The following is a 17,300-nucleotide window of genomic DNA, read 5'->3' as shown; positions in this document are numbered from 1 at the left end:
GGTGCACCGCGCTCATGCCGTTTGGCTAGCTTGATATACACCACTATCAGTATTGAGCGACGCAACTGTATGGCGAACATAAAAGAAGAGCGGCAACATGAAAATCATGACATGATTTACATGCCACGCTCATGGTGCGCTCGCGGCCGTTTCGCTAGCTGCACATGCTCCGCAATTCATATAGAGCGACGTGACTCATAACGAACGTAAATGACAGGTGGTTACAGAAAATTATGATATGCGTGTTATGTATGGTATGAGTTACATGCCACATTCGTGGTGCGTCCGCGGCCGTTTTGCTGGCTTGATATGCAGCAAGATTGGTATTGCGTGACACGACTGTATGACGAAGGTAAATGAGAGGTGGTAACATGCAAGTCATGCCATGCATGTCACGTACGGCATGATTTACATGAAACGCTCATAGTGGACTCGCGGCAGTTGCGCTGGCTTGACATGTACCAAATTCGGAATTGTACGACAAGACTGTACGAGGAACATAAATGACAGGTCCTAACTTGCGAATCGTGATGTGCATGTCATGTACGATATCATTTACATGACACTGTCATGTCGCGCATCCGGCCGTTTTGTAAACTTGATATATACCGAAACTGTTATGGCATTACACGAGTGAGTGATGAACATAAATGACAGGTCATGCGTTGTATATTCCAGAATATACGTTTCATTAGCATGGTATATACCGGGATGTACATGCATGCATGCATGGTAGACATGCGATGTATAGTGAACTAGATGCCAATGCCATGGCATGAATGACTTCACTTGCCTCAAAGACAAACAAGGCGATGTAGCAGCTATTTGACGGCTGATTCGCATTAGATCGATTGCGACAGTGCGTTGGATCTGGCGTATTTTTTCAATTGCATCTTTAAGCACAGGCGTGGCACCGTGGTACAGCACTTCAATACCACGCAGAATAATCCAGTTTTATTCCGTACAGAACGGCCGTCTTTGAGTTTTAGAAGGTCACGTGCGTTTCTGTACCGCTCCCCACGTGTTTCAAGGCAGACGTCCGGTGAGGCAGACGAGCTTTCCGCCTTAGACAACTTCTCTGCAGCAGTGCCAGTGTACTGTATAAGCTATTAGCAGCTCGCGTTGTGCGACGTCAATCAGGGGTTTAGTCATAGGAATCGAGTGAAAAGCAGAGCCCTGCCATTGCGACTTGCGTTACATATTTTGTATGTCAAGAATGGGGTTTTTCGTTGTTATTAACTTGTGTGTGCAATCGAAGTAGTGTGTACAAGTTCATGCTGAAGGATTGTGTGTTCTTGTTTGTTTTTTTGTTCATACTTTAGACCGACTCTCAAACGCCCATTCAACGATCCTGATTGGACGAGAGACAGGCCAGTGAAGAAAATCAGGACGGAGTTTGCACCAGAAGAGGAGATCAACTGCTTTGTGATCTTCGAGCCGATCGAGTCATCGTTAGGCCGGATCTCCCACTGGCTCTTTGCGCTGTCCGGCTCGCCGTCCAAGACTACCCACTGGACGTTGGCATTCGAGTTTCCCGGCCGCACCTTAAAGGTGGACGCAGTTTATCGACGACGACGAGTGTCTCGTCTCACGAGTGCAGCGTGTCGCCGCGAACTACGTCAGCGAGGCCGATGAAAAGGTTCGTAGGGGCCTTCCTAGAAAGACAAGCGAGCAATTTAAATTGGGAAGAATAAGGACTATCGCTTATTTATGTATGCATGCGTTCTGTATGTTAGCAATTATTGTAATTCTGGGGGAGGGGCAGGAGGGGCAAAACCACCTCCGGCTTAGCCAACGGACCTGTTGAAGGATTAAATACGTCCCTGCTTAGGAAGTCGAACCATATACGATATTAAGAATGCTATCGCGAGATGAGGGATGTATATTTACAATTTGGTATCTAACAAATTTTTGCGTGTCTCAACGTCTAGTTTAATAAAACCCAATGAAATCACCATCAACATCATCATAATTTTATAAGCTCTCAATTAGGTTAAACGTCAGTTTAACGCAAAAATTTGGTTAAAGCTGTCACAATACAAAGGCACAAATTGAGGATAGAATTTCATTCTCGACAATGCCATGACAAATTATCTCTAGATTCATTATTATATTTATGAACTTTACCTATGACAATCCGAATAGACATCTTGAGAAGAGTATGCATCAATTCAATACATCGGTCCGGCTGATGCGATCTTCCGCACCCGCTATAAAAGCCAGCGTTCACATGTTCATTCTCTCCCGGAGCTCCCGGTCTCGGCATATAAATTCCGAAAACCACCCGTTTGATTCCGTCAAATCCCTGTAGTACAAGGGAGCGCAAACTGTGCAAATATTATATTTGTAAATTTCATACGTTCAAACTTGGACTAAATGTCAATCCAGCCATACAATTTTCCATACGCGGTCTAGAAGATTCAAAATAAAATAATCTCAATAAAACGATCTCACCAGATGGTCTGCGCATGCGCGAGTATCCGACAGCACTGTCGCCGTCGTAGTTGTAGTACTGGAAGCACTGGTGGTGCATCTGCTTGCTGCGTGGTTCAGTTATATTGGCGTTTTACACGAATACTCGACGGATAAGACCACTGAACGTGGTGGAAAACTGTGTTCGGACCTCCTATGTAGGCTATTTCATTTCACGTTAAACAGCATAGTAGTGCTAAGAAAAAAAGAATGGCCGATAGCGCTTACATGTAACTAGGTCGTCTCGTAGAAGAGTCTGGCGTTGGGCCAGTTGGTACATAGCTTGGAAATTCGACGATCCTAGCCTTAAAGACACGTACACAAGAAGACAATTATTTGACGACACATACGCTGAGACTAGTAAGTTTAATGAAATGACAGCTACTCGAAAGAGGACCAAGACGCACATGCGCCATGTATAATAACGTAGAGGTGAGAACGCTATACATGTGACAAACAACACCACAACAGAAACCTCCATGCCCCTTAAAAACATGGCTGATCCCTCCGACATAGGAATCGGTATAACACGAAAGTGAAACGCGTCTTCACAGAAGTAGTGCTTATTGTGTGTGATATATGAGAGCTTGTACAATGTCTATTCGTGTTTGGCAGCTATAGCACCATTTGACGTGGATGCACCCATGTTGACAGCATGTCTCTATCGCGACGACTAACGCCCATGATCGTGATTAAGCCGTTGTGGTAGCTGACGGTGTGAACATATATTTGGACACAGCGAATCGTGAATCCCGCGTAAGGATGATATCAACAAGCTCATAATCAACACTGGTACCCGGTATGCACTTCTTCAAAGCCTCGTCAATTAAGGAGAGAAACGGCATGGCGTGCGCTTTCTAGTAATGGGTAGCCGACGCCTGTGCTCATGCATACATAACACACATTGCGCTTCAGCAACACGGGAGGTAGAGGTTCGTAGCCTGAGCCGCAAACGCGTGCGTCCCGCTGGCCTCTGTCTCGCAGGCGCTGCTCTCGCTCCACCAAGGCACGACATTCGCCCGTCGAAATCGCGTCCTTTCTGCGACGCATATTGCAGCAGTTTGTTAGTCGGTGCTCTCGCAATTGAAGCAGTCGGCGGCGGAGAAATCCCGTTGGTGCACGTAGAAGCCGCACTACTCCGATGAGCCGACGCACGCTAACACGAAGCCAAAGGCAAAGAACGTAACTGCGTCAAGGGTAAACTATTCTAGCTCACTTTATCAAGGGTGCCTCGGCGACGCCAGCGCGGCCAGTCTAGCTCTCTGGTATCGAGACGCTTTAATCACGACCTCCGATATCGCGTGCAATCTCGGAGTAAGCGCTAGTAAGTGTCGATCGTGAAGCATTACTTCTTTTCACATCCCACAGACGGCGGCACCGTCCCGCTCCGCCCGCCGCGAAAGAGAATGTGTGAAAGATATAAGGCGCGTTCGCGCCGAGTCTCCCATCTTCCGAGTTAGCTTAGTCGGTAGCGCGTCGGGCGCTTGCCGTCGTGGCCGCAACGTCGTGGGTTCGATTCCCAGCGGGGGTATCTTTCTCTGGTTTTTTTCTTTCTCACCCGTTGGCGTCCATTTTATCCACGTCATATCCGTGACGGATGTACTTGGTGGACCCCGGCAATAAAACACTTTCGTGTTAAAAAAAACGTGGAGACGAAAACGCAGCCCATGGCACCTTCTAATTGTTTCTCTAAAGACGACACCTCCTTTCGTGATAACGATAAAGAAGGTACACTTACACATCGATCATGTGCATCTTTTTAAATTTCGTAAGATTTTATTATTTCTCGCTCACATTTCGTGGCTTCCCTACCAATAATCTTGCTATCACGAAATATGCGTGAGCAACCGCACGCTCTGCAATTAGCTGGCAAGTATGCACCTCCTCCTGAAGTGACAGATATATATTGTTCTTTCAAGCGAATATTGACACAGCGCCCCATCAGCCTTATGTACATTCTACCGCAAGAAGTGGTATGCGGTACACGACATTTGTGGTGCAGTCGATGAATTTAGTCGAATGGCGAGTGGTGCAAAGGCCCTTTGATTTTCGGTCTTCAATATTTGCACAAAGGCGTGACAGCTTACATGGCACCGATAAACAAGACTCGTCAACTAATGCCTCGATGCAACGTTTTCGACATTGTGGGAAATATTGTAGATATAATTAAATACTTCCACTCGCCCATGGTCTTCATTTTCCTGGGCGAGCGACATGCCATCTGTTTCTTTCTTATATTTCTCCAATTTTCATTCAGCTACCGCCTTTAGGATGGTGTCTGGGAAGCCAGCCGCCTTTAGACGCTTAGCTTTCTCATTGAACCTTTGTTCCGTGGAATGAATGGTGGCAGCTTTCTTGGGGCATTATTAGAGCACTGGTTCGCTATGCCACGCTTGGCTAGCTTTGAGCGTGACGACCTCAAAACGGCAGATTCTGTTTCTTAGTGCGGAGCGCATACATCCGACGTGCGGGGCCGCTGTTCGAAAAGATTAGCGTCAAATCTAAAACCTTATTTCGTTCCTGATGGCAGTTCCTTTGTTTAATTTAATACATTACTGCATGATTTTAATGAGCCTAAAATCTCACGTGATAGACGTTCCAGATCAGTAGGTTCTTTCAGGTTTAACAAAATAAAAAAAATCAACATTCCTGAAAATTTTGACCGCCCTATTGTCAATAATCGAGCTGCACAGGGCGTTGTCAAACTCTGAAAGAAAAATCGGGCATAAAACCGGCGCCACGCTGGACCCAATACATATCCCGTTGTTTTCCACCACGAAATTGTCGTCAAATTCAATAAAAGTGGACGATAAGTAGATGCTTAAAAGCTGCAGAAACGAGTCAACAGGAACACTATAGGAACTCTCGAACGAAACTGCCCCGTTTTCTTCAATAAATTCCCGAACCACTACGAAGAAATCCTCAGGAGGCACTGAATGAAACAGGTCTTCAATCTCTAGAGAGAGAACGCGGTGTTAGCACAAGGCTGTTTATCACGTTGAAAGCCCACGACACTGCCCGATGATGTAGCGGGAAACGGATCTGAAATGACGAGCGCGTGAGCAAGCGTTGAAGATAGAGTCCCACGTGTTGCTGCCACGTTCCCTTCTCCGTCACAATGGCTCCGATCGGGCCGTCATCTTTGTGGGTCTTAGCCGCGAAGAACACGGGAGCTGTTTTCACCTTGCGTGCCTCTTTGCCTAATTTTGCCAGGTTGATCTCGTGGAGAAGCTGAAGGCCTCCGACTTGACTTTTTGGGGTTTAGGCGTTACTTTTTTTAAATTCTGCTCGACCGCTAGCAAAGATTTTTCTGAGAAAATTCCACGCGGGAGCAAAACAAAACCACCTTCTTTATCGGCGTGTTGGAGGCTGAGGTCATGGTCACGAAAGTAGCGTATGACCGGACGTAAAGAGCGCGCACCGCTTCTACTCAATCTCTCACCTGAATTTAGTAGGTTGTCCACGCCCTCGAAAATGCAGCGTTCCTTTTCTTCCGATGGCGCCTTGTCAGCTCTACCACGCACCGTTGCCAGGAGACCAGATGGGGGCACAGTGGGTTCCAGGCTGAACTTTGGTCCCTTTCCGAGTACTGCATGAACATCAGGCGGTACGGATGAGTCCTGCAGGTACATCACATAATTACCATAACACCTCGTGGATTGCTTGCGCGGTATCTTCGGTCGTACAAAAAAGTAACGACTAAACCCCCAAAAGTAAAGTAGGAGGCCTTCAGGCTTCTCGACGAGGTCAACCTAGAAAAACTAGACAAGGATGCACGCAGGGCAAGAACAGATAAGCTCCCGTGTTCTTCGCGGCTAAGACCCACAATGTTGACGGCCCGCTGAGAGCCATTGTGACGGAGAAGGGAACGTGGAAGCGAGACGTGGGACTGTAACTTCAACGTTGGCTCAACACGCTCCTCATTTCAGATCCGTTTGCCGCCACGTAGCAGGACAGTGCCGTGGACTTTCTACGTGATAAACAGCCTTGTGCTAACACCGCGATCTCTCTAGACATTGAAAACCTGTTTTATTGAGTGCCTCATGAGGATTTGTTCGTAGCGGTTGGGGAACTTTTTGAAGAAAACGGGGTAGTTTCGTTCCAGAATGCCAGTGGTGTTCCTGTTGACTCATTTCTGCAGCTTTTAGACATCTACTTGTCGTCCACTTTTATTGAATTTGACGACTCCTTGTTCGCGCAAAAGAACGGGATCTCTATGGGGTCCAGCGTGGCGCCGGTTTTATGGCCGATTTTTCTTTTAAAGTTTGACAACGCCCTGTGCAGCTCGAAGATTGAAGCTAGGGTGGTCAAGGTCTTCAGGTATGTTGACAATTTTTTGATTTTGTTAAACATGAAACACCCTACTGGCCTAGATATTGTATCATGTGACATTTTAAACTCATTCATATCATGCAGAGAAATGTATTAAATTTCACCAACGAACTGGCATCAGCGAACGAGATCAGGTTTTTGGATTTGAGGCAAATCTTTTCGAACACCGGCCACGTATGTTGTATGTATGCGCCGCGGACTAAGAACAGCTTTCTGCCGTTTGAGTCGTCACACTCAAAGCTAGTCAAGGCGTGACACACCGAATCAGTGCTTTAAAAATGCCCCCAAGAAAAGCAGCCACCATTCCAGGGAACAAAGCTTCAATGAGCAAGTTAAGCGTCTAAAAGCCGACTGGTTTCCCAGACACCGTCCTAAAGGCGGGTAGCTGTATCAAAATTGAAGAATTTAAAAGAAAAAAAAAAGAGATGGCATGTCAAACGTCTCGGAAAACGAGGACCATAGGCCAGTGGAAGTATTTATGGCATGGAGGCATGGATTACGAGTACTGTTCTCGGTGCCATGTAAGCTGTCACAGCCTTTGTGCAAATATTGAAGACAAAATCAAAGGGCGTTTGCAGCACTCGCCATTCCATTAATTCATCGACTGCACCACAAATGTCGTGTACCGCATACCACTTTCTTTTGGTAGAGTGCACATAGGGCAGATGGGCGTTTTTGCAATACTCGCTTGAAAGAACATGATATATCTGTCACTTCAGGAGGAGGCGCAAGCATGCCAGCTCATTGCAGAGCGTGCGGTTGCTCACCCATTGCAAGCCACGAAATGCGAGGAAGAAATAATACAATCGTACCAAATTCAAAAACATGGACATGATCGGTTGTGCTAGTGTACCTTCTTTATCATCACGAAAGGAAGGGGCGTTTTTAGAGAAACATTATTAGAAGGTACCTTGCGCTGCGTTTTTCTCTGCACGGTTTTTTTAGGAGCGTCGGCGTGTTGTTTTGTCACATGCCCACCGCTCTCACCCCTACGTTATCATGTACGGCGCATGTGCGCCTTGGTTTTCTTTGCAGTAGCTGTTATTTCCTTTAAGTGTTGCTAGTCCCAGCGTATGGTTGTCAAATACTTCTCTTCTTGTGTACATGTCTCTAACGCTTTCAGACACCACCTATGAAGAACTGTCTGTGAATGTGTCAAGTCGATACAATTATATTTCAAGGCACTCAATATTACATTGCAACAAAATTAATGTGGTGATACGTTCATTTAGTGTGGTATAGTAATCATTCCTAATAACTTCGTAATCAAATATCTATTTATTCTGAAGCCATTCATACTCTCTTTTTTTATAAACATACTGGAATCTCGGGTTAGAAATATATTGCGAATTCGTTTTCGGTTATGCCAAGGCTGAACAAATAAATATTAAATTTTTGGCGTGGGTCGTGGGAAGCGGCACGTCGCACGACTTGTCCAATATGGTTGTGCCTTCAGCAAAGTGATCATATGCAACAGTACGCTGCAAAATGAAGGTAAATGAAGACATATTTATTATGCAGGAAGTTTAATTCGTCCAAATCTCAATGTATCTTGCTCTTTCTTAGCCTCTAGTCGATACAAACAGGAAATGTAAGTGGTGTACACAATTCCGTACATAGCACGTCAAACAGGTTCGAGGCTGGGTTCGTCGATTTTCCAGGTCGTCTCGTCATGTTGAAGCCCTTGCGTAGCTTCGCTGAATAAACACTGGTAACAAATATTACACCATCTCCCGCTAAAGGGGACCATGACGCGATGCGAAGCCGGAGCACTTCCACGATCGCGTTCCGTTGGCGTTCGTTGGGCATGCTACCGACCGCGCGTCGTGGAACGCGAAGAGGAAAGCTCGCGCGTCGTGTCTTCCCTCTAGCCTGGCCGTTAATTCTCACAGGACGAGCGGCGAACGCGGTCGACAGGCGCGCGAGGGGGGAGCGTAGGAAAGGAGAGAGAGGAGGAGGAGACGCGCATGCTCTGGCGCTCATCGCGGCGTTGTGCAGGAGAGGGGGAGGGGTAGTGGAGGGCGAGTGGAGAGGAGGTGTGTGGAGAGGGTTTTGCGCATGCGCAGTAAAGGTGGCCGCGCCACACGCCACCACAACCAGCACCACCACCGGATTGAACTCTGCTGTAAGACGCTTCGCATCTAAAAAAAAGGTCTAGAAATCTGCATAGCGTTTCCTAAAATGACCTAGAGGGAACTCTGGCGCTGCGATCGTTCAGCCACCATGGGAATGATGGGTAGTACACGGATTTGCCTAGTCTTCGTGCTTGTGGGCTTCGAACGCACTTGTGGCTTTGTTTTATTGCTATGTTTTGGTTTTCTTTCAGATAAAAGAATGGATCTTTGTGAACTTCGTGACCAGATTTGAATCGGTGAGCCTGCAGAAGTTAAAGTGGTGAAGTGAAACTGCTGATTTTTGCTGAACTTCGTTTTGCGACAAAGCGGATGCAGGCTACGCGGAGGCAAACGGAGCCGAAAGAACGAAGTTTAGACATATCCGTGTACTACCCATGGTTCCCATGCTGTCTGAAGCGCGATGCATTGCAGCTCCCATAGACACTAGCGCCAGAGTTCCCTCTAGTAAGTATTGTAGGAAACTCTATGGAAATCTGGTTCCCGTCGTCATGAGAGCCAAAATCTTCACTGGACGTCAGCAGGGGAGCGGTACAACATATAGTATACGGAAAATAACTTGCGCAAACTGCGTAGAGCACTCCGCGACATTAAAGACGGGAACAAAACAAACCTAAGGAAGAAAGAAAAAAAGGCTTTTTGCCCTTCTTTTTTGTCCAAGCAACACTTTTCATGTACGCTGTGTTATCAACGTATGACTTCGATCACCCTAATGCGTTAAACGTGCATGAATATGAAACAGTCGCTGTGAAGCAGGTCAAAGGCGCGTCAGCGGTACGACGACTGGCCGCATGCTTTTTGCAAAAGTTTAATGTCTCGGAAGTTTCGTGATCGCCAAAATATGTCCTGCTGCACAAAGAATGGCTCAGTAAGAGATTTTCGCCGACGTACACAGCGCGTAGGATAATGAGTAGCCCGCCCCATCCACAGGCGGCGGCCTCAGCTGGTTGCTAGGCGCCGATATCATCGATAGCAGAGGCGTAGCCGAGGGGGCGAGGGGGGGGGGGAGTTCAAACCGCAAAAAAAAAAAACGCACGCACGAAGATACGTGAAGTGTGGTTGAACCCCCTCCCCCCCCCCCCCCCCCCCCGCCCCCCAAAAAATCGATTGGATGGGATAACACAGGGAAAGAACTGGCTTTCCTATTGCAAAAAAAAAAACAGTCGTTTCTTTGACACTGGATCGCAATGGGAAGACTAGCACACGCTGTGATTCGCTGGTACTTCGTTGAGCGCACTGGCAAAGAGCTAGGTCGCCTCTCTGACGCTGCAGCGCAATGGGAGGCGTTGAAAATGCTGGAATATTCACTGGAGTGTGCCGGCGAATACTGGAGCCTGCACTGTTTCTGCCAGCGCCCCACGCTGCCCTCTGTATTGTGAGCGACGGAATGTTTCGGCATCGTTGAATATCGAATGTTTCATTCGATGGTACCCATACATGTTATCCTAACAGTTGCCAAACTTGTGTCACAATTTCTAGCTTGGAAAAGAAAGAGGATGAGAAGCGCACGATATTCATAATGTATGTCATATGAAATCACTGTCATTTTTAATGTTTCCCTTTCCTATGTGGAGAAAAATATGTTAACGCAAAGCAGCCAACGCCCATTATTTTGCTTTGTTTTGCTTTTTTCATTCGCTCAGCGTCAATAACAGCGTTAATGTTTTGCAATGAATGCACGTTTTGTGCCTGCCCCGCATATATATTAGTTTCGCATCGGTGATGTGTTGCTGTCATGATTGGATGCAGTATTTATAAGCCTGGATCCGTTGGTCTTAACAGAAACAGCAAGGCGTTCCATCGCCGCGCAGTTCGCGAGATGTAAATGAGCTCTAGCTTCCAAACCTCTCCCAACGGAGGCCAGTGAAACAGCCGTCGTTCGATATAGCCACACCGGAAACGCATCTCTCGCAAATTTTGCAATTCAATTTACTTTATGTACGCTTTAGGTAAGAATAAGAAAGGTTCCGAAACTAAAATGGAGGAACTTCAATCATCGCAACTCACATGTGCCGAGATCCATCCTACCCGGTGCGAATCCCAGTGAGCATTACGCCTAGTGTCCCCGCCGAGACCGCCTACATGTCACCGGCACTTCTTACTTTAAGTACACACATTTCCAACGTGTAAGAATGGCTGTACAGTAGAGTTTGGAAGTCCGTTAACCTTAACGACCCCTTTTTTGTTGTGTACGGTGTCCGCACAAGGAGCTTATCCATCGATGCGACGCGCTTTCAGCAACGCACACAGGCTGTCACAGAAAGTTGGCGGCCGCACTCGCCGGTACTTCTCTGACTGATATGGGTCAATCCCCGCCGACGGTCTCAGCCATTTTGGTGACAATCTCAGGTGTACTCGAACATGGGTACCAAACAAACTGTAATTTAATGAGCGTTGACGTAGTAATCGCAAGTCACCCTGACGTATTAGCGATCACTAGTGATATCTCCAGACCGATGGTATCGTGCATTCCTGTAACGTTGCATCATTCGTGTGAAATGAGAAATTATTGAAAGGGTGATTGAAATCTTATTCTCAAAGCATGGCTGAACGGAGTTACTAGTGATGACTAGTCGCTTTGTCTGGTATCACAGACGCGCCTATAATTTTGACATGTAATGATTGGCATCAGTAAAGCTGTCAATAATTGAGCATCAATGAAGATGTCGTTAAGTCAGAATACTTATGGTTACTAAATATGCAATACAAATAACAGAGAATACGTACGTTACGGGTACTTATGTGAAAATCCAAAAGGCGCTGCTTACTTTGTGAGAATTTCATCTTGCAATGCGGTACCACGAATGACGCGGACCGAAGAAAGCGAAAGACAGCGTAGGCTGATGCGTAAACTAATGACTTACTTTATTTCTAGCATGGAAGGGTTGTGTTGTGTGTGATTTCCTTCGGTCCTTGACATTCATGGCCGCGCATTACAAGTTGAAGGCGTACCGACAAGACCCCGTTAGAGCCTTATCAACTTCGTAAGCAATCCTACTTTTGTGAAATCGTTTACTGTTTACGCATATTGTCTGAAGTCTAAAGGCAAGAATATAGAAAGAAGGCTTTCATTTTGATTTTTTCAGCCCTTCATTACGGCACCACAAAAATCTTAATTAAGGAAACGTGCGAGTGAACGTAGTAATAGAGTAGCCCTGTAGAGAATCAAGCTTCGTAATAATGATCTTTTTGTTTTGGCTGCTTCTCGCGACTTCAAGTATGCATGTTTAGTCCGGGATGTGCCTTATATTACAACGGACTGGGTGAACAGGATAAACAAACTAAATGTTTATAGAGCCGGAGGAGCGATTCATCAATCTTTTCGTAGCATGCTTATAAGCAGGAAGACCATACGTCTTTTGCTTTATTATTCCTATACACTATAATGACACCGTTGGCACGTTATGGCAATGACGAACCGAAAACGCTACCCGGGTATAACATACTCAGATCGTCACGAAACAGTCATTATTCCTATAACATCGTGCCCTTTAAATCGGTCATGTAAATGGTGATGATAAAAACCATGGCAAATCTGTGAAAAACGAACTTTAATATTGTGGACACAAAACAGTTTTCTAAAAACGCAGCGGTCCATGTGTTGCTGACCCGTGTTTTACATATCACCGCAGTCCGAAGTAGCTTGCACAAAAGAGTAATTGTGCCTATCACAAGCGGCACACTCCTCACGCTGGACGGGCTGCATAGAGCACCCCGCGGCCTCAACCAGCAGGGCACGCGATGCTCTTTCTTAGAGATGCATCGCCTGTCATTCCTGGCAGCGCATGACAAGATGAAATTCTCGCGAAATGCGTAGCGCATTTAGGATTTTGACCTAAGTACGCGTAACACACGTATTTACGTTATTTGCATTGCACATTTAGTAACCGTAAGTGTTCTCACTTAACGACATTTTCAGTGACGCTCATTTATTGGCAGCTTTACTGATACCAACCACTACATGTCAACAATATAGGCACGTCTGCGATACAAGGCAAAGCTACTCGTCATCACTAGTGACTCCGTCCTGCCATGCCTTGAGAATAAGATCGAAACACCCTTTCAATAACTTCATTTCACACACTATATTTCTACTAATTCTTTTGCTGTCACACCCAGTCTACCTTCCGCCATTTCAGGGACACAGCTCCTCTCTCAATCCACTGTTTGCATTGACCGCCTCACGTGGCTTCCTCCCCTCCCTTTAAATGCACTCTTTGAATTGCTTTGAATCTCTTTGAAGCTTCATCACGTGACCCCCATCTTTCTCCTCTAATCACACCCTTTCCTCTCCACCTTGGTCACGTGACCTTCTTTAGCGTGACCACGCCAACAGTGCCGACGGCACACGGTCCGCATAGAGCTTCGCTGTAAAGAACGTTATCGCAATGACATGCGTCGTAGTAACAGGCACGATTCTGAAAATTCCGCTATTATCACCGACATAGATGGGTTTACAGTACGCCGATATGGCTAAAGTTGTATTATCTCAACATTTTCATGTTATAATCGTTGATTCTGCACAAGCTCGTACTCAAAGTTGCGCAGCTGCGAAATGCAGTGCATTCGCGTACTGCAACAATGGTTTCTTTCGTTACAGATCAATATTCCTTTCTACCAAATACATTCTGAACGCTTTCTGACTGATGTTTCCTCTTCTCAATGAGGTAACCAGGGCCGCTGTACAACCGCGTAATTTCCCTATTTCTGAGGTTTGCCCGAAGGGGTTTGCCGTGTTTTCATACAAACAAATACCTCACACGGTCCCTTAGGTATGTGCCTAAGATGACATGAAGGCGAAAGCCATACGGTGTGGCTATTTTATCACAACCAGCAGAGCTTGAGAGTTCACGTTCACGTGACCCCACACTCCAGAATGTTTTACATTTTGTATCTAATACATAGGCGTACATATGCAAAAACACGCATGAACCCAGATAAAGGGGAGGGTGGCTGTCGAACACCACCCCAAAAACATTTCTGGCTGCGTCCCTGCAAGTGGTTATCCCACATTTTATTGATGCTGTTGCTGATGACTATAAAGAATAGCTCAGCCCTTTATATTAATCTGATAGCTTTCAAACACCCACTTGTTGCGATTCAACGCTTCTGCCCTGCAATACTGTATCAGCCAACGCGGCTACTTGCCCGACATGATGACTGTATAAGGTATTTTAACGCGATAGTATTGAACTGCACATTCAGTGGAAATTCCGGTGTCGGCGTCGGCGTTGGTGTCAGCGTCGTTGGTTGTGAGCGAAAATCATCTTGTCCGTGACCAAAAAAATCGAGTAAGCTGCAAATAAAATAAAAAATAAAAATGTTGGGTCCGAGTAAGAATAGAACCCAGGACGTCTGCGTGGCAAGTAGGTGTTCTACTACACTGCCGCACCCTTGCTTGGAAGTGCACTGAAAGTAACTTCCATGTTTCACAAACATACGCGTCCTGTATACAGGTGTCACAGTACTAGACGTAGCATCGCAGTAATATTGCGTTGTACAAGCGTACATTGCCATCGGACGTCACACCATGTGGATATCATAACGACTTGATTTTGAGCCAGCCACCCATTGCAAAATGCATTAACAGCATGTAGTGGGTGCATCGCAACTTCGAAAAAGTTTCGCGTGCATAATTGCTCCTGGTTTCAAGCATGCTACCCATTACAGAAGGCACATAGTTTAGTGCCCGCATTCTGTCACACAGACGTAGTGGTTGCACTGATACTTCGAAAAAACGACAACGAGGGCGCCACGCAGACGGACGCAGAGAGGGCAGACATCAAAGCTCGGCGTGCTGCGGCTATGTAACAACATTGTATTTTGTCAATTACATTGCAGTAATGCACAATCTGAACTTCTAGAGTAACAACATACAATAACAGGTATGCACTAAGTGGTCGAAGTACGCACTAGGGACAGGATATTGCTATCGCGTTCACCTTGTAAAGGCGAAGGTAAAGCGTCGCCCAATTTTTTTCAAGCACTACAGTGGCTCTGGTAGAATTATTGTCTGGCATGCAAAATGCCTGCCTTCGAATGCGGCTCGAGCCCTAATTTTATTGCGATAACAATTATATGTACACTTTCGGCTATTTTCGCCACCGGCTTCAGCATCGGTGCTGGCGAGGCGTTATACTTATTCGGATAGGTAGTGCTCTACTTATGCGCTAGGTTTAGTCTTACCGGTACTCCTCTATGCGCGAACAATTTTCTGTATAGCGTAATACCGTGCGTGTGAACTGCCCGTGCACGCGCCTTACCGGAAACGCCCGATACGCCTGAGCACGCCCGAAGGTCATGGCCGCACTTTCGCAAGCGGTCGCCGCCTACCTCGGATCTATGAAGTGGCTGTCGTGCCCTCTTTAGCTCATTAGATTCATGTACTGAAGTTTCGACAGCAAAGTATTCGTGTCGAATCGGTGCCGTTTCCGAGAGCCATACTACAAATCGATGCTGTAGGTTGAGCAAATGGCCATGGGCGCTTCCATAATCTCGGAGGACGCAGATTACGCGTTTGACAGTGCACGCGGCAACGTAATCGCTGACATCGTATGCGTTGCCGATGTGAGCGTAATCACGACGACGGGCTACGCCTATAACCTCTCTTCATGCTGAAGGAAGGCGAGACCGAGCTAGAAACCGACATTAGACGAAATTGTTGCTTTATCTACTGTGAGTTCATTATTACACCACAAATTCGCAAAATTCTTGTGGCTGAATATTCACACAGTACGAGTGCGAAGTTATCTGTTCATAACAAATTTTAGACAAAGGGGTTGCTTACTAGCTCATTAAAGCATTCTTCTTAGTAGACAGAAATCCCGTTTTGAATGATAATCTTCTCTTTGTTTTTCAGGTGGCAGTCGGCACGTTTTGTCTCACAGAGGAACATCTGTACCAGTTGAAGGAGGACATGGGGCACCTGGGCCCATACGATGTGAGACACAACAGTTGCCAGACTTTCGTGCTAGAGTGCCTGCTCCGGCTTCAATTACACCAGCCGCAAGAGCTTGTTACATTTAGCCGAAGTATTTTCAGCTATCTCTGCAGTTTGAAGGCGAACAGCTGCTCATGAGGCCGAGCGGAAGTGTGGCTAAACCGACACCCTCTGCCTGACTCCTAAATTGTCGCCATTTATCTCAGTGCGGAAGTGATACCCTGCGCCTTTCCTGGCGTTCTGGTGTGCGCGAACTTGCAGTGAACGACGAGGCTGGAAAGTAAATTGATGGCGAAAGAGGTCGTCAATGAGACTCAGGAGGTCATCCAAGGCCACCCAGCTGAGGCCATGCATTAGTACAAAGGTCACGATAATTAGAACTGCAGCTGCATTTGATTTCGTTGACCCTGGCAGAGTGTCTGAGTAAATAAGTGTGCAAAATCATGACGCAACAACTCCGACCCGTCAAGAAAGGTATGGCGCTGTTTCCGATTCTTAGCTAATTTCAGCGTTACCATCGCTTTCATTCAAAACTGTCACTGCAATCGCTGACCATCTCGTCCATCGATCAAGGCTCATCCTGGGCTCCCTCTGAAGCTTCGGAGCACGTGCCATGATGAAGCTCTGTCGTCGACAACGTGGCCATCGGCCTGTGGCGGACGCACGTCCTCTGGACTCAAGTCGACGTTGTTGTGGCGAATCATAGGTAGCACCCAAACGTGGGTTCGACGGCACGCCGTCTGCGGTCAGTGCAGGCTCACATGTCGACGGTGACGGGTCACCAGATGAACCTTGAGTTCCTGCGGAAACTCCGGCGTCCTGGGAGCCAGAGTCACGGGGGCGGCTGCGCTCTGGTTGCTTTTTCCAGTTTGCAGTCGACTGCGGCAGTACCGACGGCCCGTCTTGGTCGAGGTAGCGCTTCCGAGCAATTCTGGGTGAACCTTGGCTCATCTTAATTGCAAAAAGCGTGGGATCACTGAGAGCAGTGGGCGCAGTAGCCACAGTAGAGAAATAACGTGAAAGTGGTTGTCCCTGAGACACGTGGCGTTACCCAAACCTGGAGACCGAATCACCGTGCAGAAAAATTTCTGTCGCCTCGAACCGCCTCGAAAATGCACACAGGAGAGCGCAGCATTGTGATGCATGTGGAGCCCTTGCAGTGAGCTGCCACACAGCGTCCCCCTGTGCCGTATCCGTGGGCAAATTAATTAGTGAATATTAAACATTACGTAAGTAGTAGTGAAGCAGTAATTTTGTTGTGGACTATCAGAGCATGCAGGCAAAAATGAGGATACATATATGTTTTGAAGAAGACGGGGCTCCCGTCGAAACGTCGATAATATAAACAGCTGTTCTTAGGAATAGTTCAATTCATACATACATATACATATATATATATATATATACACATATATATATATATA

This window comes from Rhipicephalus sanguineus, chromosome 7, assembly GCF_013339695.2.
Source record: "Rhipicephalus sanguineus isolate Rsan-2018 chromosome 7, BIME_Rsan_1.4, whole genome shotgun sequence".
Classification (NCBI taxonomy): domain Eukaryota; kingdom Metazoa; phylum Arthropoda; class Arachnida; order Ixodida; family Ixodidae; genus Rhipicephalus; species Rhipicephalus sanguineus.
This window is presented reverse-complemented; position numbering follows the sequence as displayed.